This window comes from Phascolarctos cinereus, unplaced genomic scaffold (assembly GCF_003287225.1).
Source record: "Phascolarctos cinereus isolate Bilbo 61053 unplaced genomic scaffold, phaCin_HiC Scaffold_9;HRSCAF=440, whole genome shotgun sequence".
Classification (NCBI taxonomy): domain Eukaryota; kingdom Metazoa; phylum Chordata; class Mammalia; order Diprotodontia; family Phascolarctidae; genus Phascolarctos; species Phascolarctos cinereus.
In genome coordinates, this window is record NW_027556402.1 from 147,439,741 (window position 1) to 147,445,858 (window position 6,118).

General features: G+C 38.3%; 1 non-coding gene across 1 annotated transcript; it reads right to left on the reverse strand.

Moving 5' to 3' along the window:
* Window positions 1-4,683: 4,683 nt before the first annotated feature.
* On the reverse strand, window positions 4,684-4,803 carry LOC144455531 (small nucleolar RNA SNORA26). Its single transcript, XR_013484252.1, has one exon. It is a non-coding gene; the product is annotated as a small nucleolar RNA SNORA26 (small nucleolar RNA).
* Window positions 4,804-6,118: the final 1,315 nt, after the last annotated feature.

Below are 6,118 nucleotides of genomic sequence, written 5' to 3' on the forward strand. Positions count from 1 at the left end.
AGAACCAGAAGTAGGTCTTGACATGTAAGGTAGTTTTTGTGTGGGTAATTTACAAAAAGAAACATACAGAAATCCCACAGTATGAGATGTCTTGTGATTGGCCCTAGAGGAAGGAGCATACACATTAGTGAAATCAGAAATCTATTCAGATAGCAGAATATAGAAGCAATATATTAGAAGACAATGTGTCAGGTCACAAAGGTAAAAAAATTCTAAATCCAAGAAAATACTTTTGCCTATATTCAGCACATGGAGAGCCATCTAATGAAGGCTTAGGAATATAATAATTTCAAAAAAATCACCTTCCAGGTTAACCCCATTTTGGGTTAATATTAGTATTAGGCATATTGTAGTGGGATGTTAATTTAGGATGAACAACTCCATTTTGTGTTAAGCCTCCATCTTGTGACTAAGTAATTTTCTGTAACAAGGCAAGCACTTGAGTGGTATAGTTTGGCAATGATATGTGTGTCCGTCCCAAATTTAGTAAGCAACTGCTAATGTATATATCTCAAGTTTGGTAAATAACTGCTAATGACGTGTTTTTGTGTCCCCAGTCTTAGATTTCTTAATTTCTACACCTCCTTAGCCAGGACCATAAAAACCTACCATAGGTACTGGCCATCAGTCTGCTCTTGGGTTATGACTATGACAGAATCCTGTGTTTCTTGCACTTGGAAATGTGAACGTTCCTTGTTCACTAGAAAGCAGTGCTATTTGATGGGATATATGACAGAATGTCACCTTGGAGAGAGATACATGGCACAGGCTTTGCAGAGGGAACCTTGTCATGAGTACTGTTAAGAGACACACTTACTAGAACCATAAGGTTGGTACTTTGCTCCTAGAGGGTTTGATGTTTGTATTATAAGATAGTCAATAATGTTTAATTGTCTGCATTGATGAATATGTCTTATTACTATAATGTCAACTCTAATAAGCACATGTAATGGTAAGTCAGCTTTATGAAAACACTGTTGTAAGTACATAAAAATGTATTTGGGGCATCAGCAGAGAATTATCATTTACAATTTATGATGTCCTCATTCTTACAATAAGGCATTTTATTGATTCTTGTCCCAGCACATGAAAAAATTTTTGATAATAAAAAATCTATTTGAAGGTGACAAAATTATTTAACATTGAAAACTTCATAATTTTAAGGGTGAACACTGTCGCTTCCCTTTCCAGTTTATATTATCACTTGAATGATTTATCTGTTTCTCATTTGCTTAAATTTAGAAATTGGAAATTTAACACAGAGCAAGGGACCTACTGGCTAAAGTCTAAAAATTCTTCACTTCTAACCTAAGCTTTTGTCATTAAATATCTCTTAATAGAAATTTATTTGTATGCCAGGTTGGTAGCTCATTAATCCTACCACCACAGGGAAAAAGGCTAAAAGCTTGATCTGTGTGTTACAGATGGAAGGAGAAAAAATGAATCTCTCTGGCTCGAGGTAGAGTAGCCAAGTTGGTGATTGAGCCAGAAACAGAATTTCAAGCAGTTTGTGTTCTTTTTCTGAGATAGAACAGAGCCAATGAAGATGGCCTCATTACATTTATATCAAAGGAGAAGCTAATCTACTTAAATCCCTCTGATAAAAGTTTAAGTCATTTAAAAGCTACATTTAGATAACCTATGCTAATTCTTTTTAAATGACTGACAAATATTGGAGTTTTGTTATTATTCCAATAATTTTAGGTGAATAAAAAGATATTTCAAGAATCCAACCTTATCAATTCCTACAATTCAACAATGAAAAAGTATTTGCTATGTTTAAGATACTATGCTGGTGCTGTGGTTCAAAGAATGAAAAACAATCTGCTAGCTGACATGAAGGAACTTAGAATCTAATGGGAGATAAAGAAAATATGTGTTTATGAATAAATGTGATACATCGCAGGCATGAGGTTAAAGAAACAGTAAAAGATAAGAGCCAAAGTGCTACAAAAATTTCAAGAAGGGAGAACTTGATTTCACTTGAGATTGGTGAAGCTGCAAAGACATGAAAGAGCCATCAGTTTAGCTTATTAGGCCACCTAAAATTTCAGCGGTTTAAGATTATTTTAAACTTTAGTGTAAAGGAGGTAGGTCATAACAATCTTCGATCAAATAGGGATATTTTCTGAAGCCATCTGATAATGTTGTAGAGGAGTGGTGTCAAATAGAAACAGGCCACTAAACCATATGTAAGGATCCCTGTGGGCCACATATTTAGAAAAGTACATGTTAGCTATGTTTTATTTTTTGTTAAATATATTTCTCGATTACATTTCAATCTGGTTCAGGCTGCCTGAGCATGTTTAATGCCTCTCCTGAAGAGCATGGGTCATTTGTTAGTTGAAGATTAAATTGAATGAAATTTTACCAAACAACCTGATGAGATTATAGGGTATTAGCCACTGGACAAAGGAAGTTTATGGGACAAAGACTATTAGCATGATTGGCTGAGACAAAAAGCAAACTGACCCCATTTTAAGGGAATTTTGAGCTCTGGTCCTGTTTTATTAGAGCACACATTTGTATAGTACTCCATATGATCCTCTCAAAAATAGATCATGAAAATGTTATGCTCAGTTAAGAGATGAGGAAAGTGAAGTGTTTAAATGAATTGCCCTACTTCACAGAGCTAGTAGCATGTAGACCTAGGGTTGGAATCCAATCTATATTCTTGCCAGTCTATACTACAGATTCCTATTGTTGTCATTATAATTGAAATACTTTAAGGGGGAATATAATTTTGAGCACTGAAATTTTTCACATTACAAAAACCTTATGGAATATACAATGATTGATATTTCAAGTACTGTAGTAGCATTCAGAACCAAAGTTGCTGGTTGTTATAATGGATTTCAATACAAGTCTAATTACTCCAGTGAAGAGTTTTCATTATAACTAATGTCTTTTCCATAGCTTATATATCTTTTTCTATATTATTATATAAATAGCATATATATTTATCTTTTCCATGGTGTATGTGTACATATGTGTGTATATTTATATATATACATGTGTTTGTATATACATCTATATTGCCTTTTCCATGGCTTAATAAATTGTAACAGCTAAAAAGGTATGCTCTATCCAATTCCCTTTTATGTTGTTAACCCCCTGAACAAAGATACTAAGAACCACTCTAACAAAGCACATCGCAGTATATGTGTCTCCTGGTAAAGGGAAGGCCAATGGAAAAAAAGAGTGCACGATTACAGAATGGGAAATGAATAATGTCTTAAGTTCTTAAAGCATATAAAAAATAATCCCTCAAAATTCCAAATAAGCATACATGAACAAATATGATTTTACTTTTTCAAAAAAGCATTTTTTCCTTTTTTTTTGGATTGGCAATTGGGTTAAGTGACTTGCCCAGGGTCATACAGCTAGTAAGTGTCAAGTGTCTGAGGCCAGATTTGAACTCATGTCCTCCTGAGTCCAGGGCTGGTGCTTATCCATAGTACCACCTAGCTGCCCTCTAAAAAAAGCATTATTAACACAAATGAATGGATGTTTATAAAATTTATGATGGAAATATAGCAAGTAACCACAATGGTAAAAATTCCCCTATATTTGGGGAGAGGAAAGAATATAGTTTAAAATATTGCAAATAAAGTATGTAAATAACTTTAACAAAAGAATGTCTTTTGCTTCTGTTTTCTGATTTTTTCTTCCATTACTTTGTCAGATTAAACTGCAGTGAACGCTACTATTCATATCAGAGAACTGTTTAATGATCTTTTAGTTATCAATATCAAGCAAGGGATGACTTTCAAACATGAGAGAATGAATTCTGTCTTCCAATGGCCCAAGATGTTGTTGGGTCTATGGATTCTAAAACAATACAAGTATTCTGGGGGAAAAAACCTACACCAAAATGATGGTCTCATACTTGTCAATAAATATGCTTTTACCACTTAAATTAGGATTCCACCCAGCAAGATACTTTATTTCAGGCTACAACACATCTAGTTTGATGGTAACTGGAAAGAATCTACATTTTAAATCTGTGGATGTAGTAAATTAGTACATCCTTCTGTTAGTCCATTACAGCACTAGGTCTTAAAACATTACCTCAAAAGCTTACGGAAGTGATTGTTGATAACTAAAACTAAATTAATAAAAAAAAAAAGAAAGAAAAGCTAGGGGAAAAAAATTACCAAATAGGATTAGGGTTCACAACTACCCCCCCTCCCCATTAGCAATTTAAAAACCCAAACTTTTTTTTTAACCGCAGTTCCTTATTTCAAAAGTAGCATATAACTGTTTATCATAGACCTCAAAACTTGTAAGTGAATTGTAAAATCTTTAAAGGCAGTTTATTTTGAGGATGCCTTATTTTATCTTTCCTCAACTACTAGAATAAATTCGTGATATGAAAAGGTCATTTCCTATTCTACAAAGATAAAGAGGAAAAACGCGTGAGCACATCTGACAGCATACTCCATTAAGTAGCACGTATAAACCGCACCACCCTTCATTCAGTTTCCCAAGGCCTTCGAAGTTCGGAGCTTCAGAAGCTCCCAAAACAGGTTTTAACAGTTCACGGCAGCGACACTGCAGCCAGGGCGGCCCTTCCACGAAGCACCTAGAAAGACAAATTCGATGTTCCAAATTAAAGCAGGACAAGGTGACACCGGAGGGGCTGAGCCCTGGAGGGGCTGCAGACGGTAACTAAGTAGCTGCGGCTGTCTCTCACGACAGGATCCGGAACAGAGGCTGGATCGTCCGTCCGGGTTTAAGAGAGAAGAGTGCTTTATCCCTCTCTTCTGGCCCCGTGAAGCACCATTAGCTCTAGGTGGGCAAAGCTCAAGGGGATGCGGCGATTCGGAGCACCGCGAGGAGACGCAGCGGGGCGGAGGCCTGGCCCCGGTCCGCAAGGCCGGCGGTTCTGCTGAGAGTCCGCGCCACGCCGCTTCCATCCACCCTACGGTGGTTCCAGTAGCAGACCGACCCTGGGACATGTGCCCAAACTCGGCGTGCGCCCCAGCGCAGCGCGCCTGCTCTCCGGCTCCTAGAACCTGGGCCCTGCCCTGGACAGGCATTGAGGGGTTCGGGAGGGGTCCTGCGGTACCCACGGAGAGGAGTGAACTGTAGCAGGAATCAAAACAGTTCTGGGTACCTTTCCTCCCCGAGGCAAACACACACCCACTGACCATACAGCGAAGGTAGTGAGCTCCTTGGCCAAGAATTAATAAAGGCAGATACCCTCGCGAGAGTCCGTGGAGGGGGAGAAGGGAAGGGGTTGGGGGAGGGCGCAGGTACGAGCTTATTGACAGACATACAGGAGAGGCTCTGTGACCCCCATTCTGGGGGGAAAGCTTCTCTTCCTTGGGATCTTATCTCTCACATCCCTAAGGCATGCACTGCCGTCCTCCCCCTAGCACAAGGTTTACAGTCTGAGTCAAAAAGGATCTGAGGCAGAAGGAAGATCTTACCCCCTCCCAATTTTCCAACCCCCATCAGATTCTTGTCCATGCGTAAATGCTGCTGCAGAGGTAGAGTTTTATGCCTCGTCTTCAGTTTATGCCCATTTCACCAACATGGAACCAACTTTTCATATCCTTCCTGCATCCCTTCCTAACTTAATTTCACTCCTTTTCTCTGTCTAGATTCAAACCTATAAGGGAGCTTGTGCACTATGGTGGATATGTTTGATGGAATCCTTTAAGTGAGAGGTAGGGCAAAGGGGCCATGGGACAGATAAATAAACTGGGCCTTGGGGGCAGTACTACCAGAATCAGGGGAAGGCCCCAAGTAATTCCACATGGCTTGAACCACTTTTTAACCTGAAGTTTTATTCCATGTCTAAAATTAATTCCATGTGAGAAACTGCTAAAAGTATAGGCTTTTAGAGTTAGAAGTGACTTAAAACACCCTCCTCACTTGTTGGATGAAAAAATTGAGGTCCAAAGATGTTGGTGGCAAATTGTGAACTAGAACCCAGGTCTGATTTCATGTTGCTGGTCTTTTCAGCTACATCTGATATCTTCTGCCACAATGTATTGACCTGAAGTGAATATAGATATTTATTCTGGGGTTAAGCAGTATTAACAGGGCAAATCAAATTAACGAGCATTTATAAAGCCAGGCTTTATAAATAAAAGTAGTGCCTTTATAA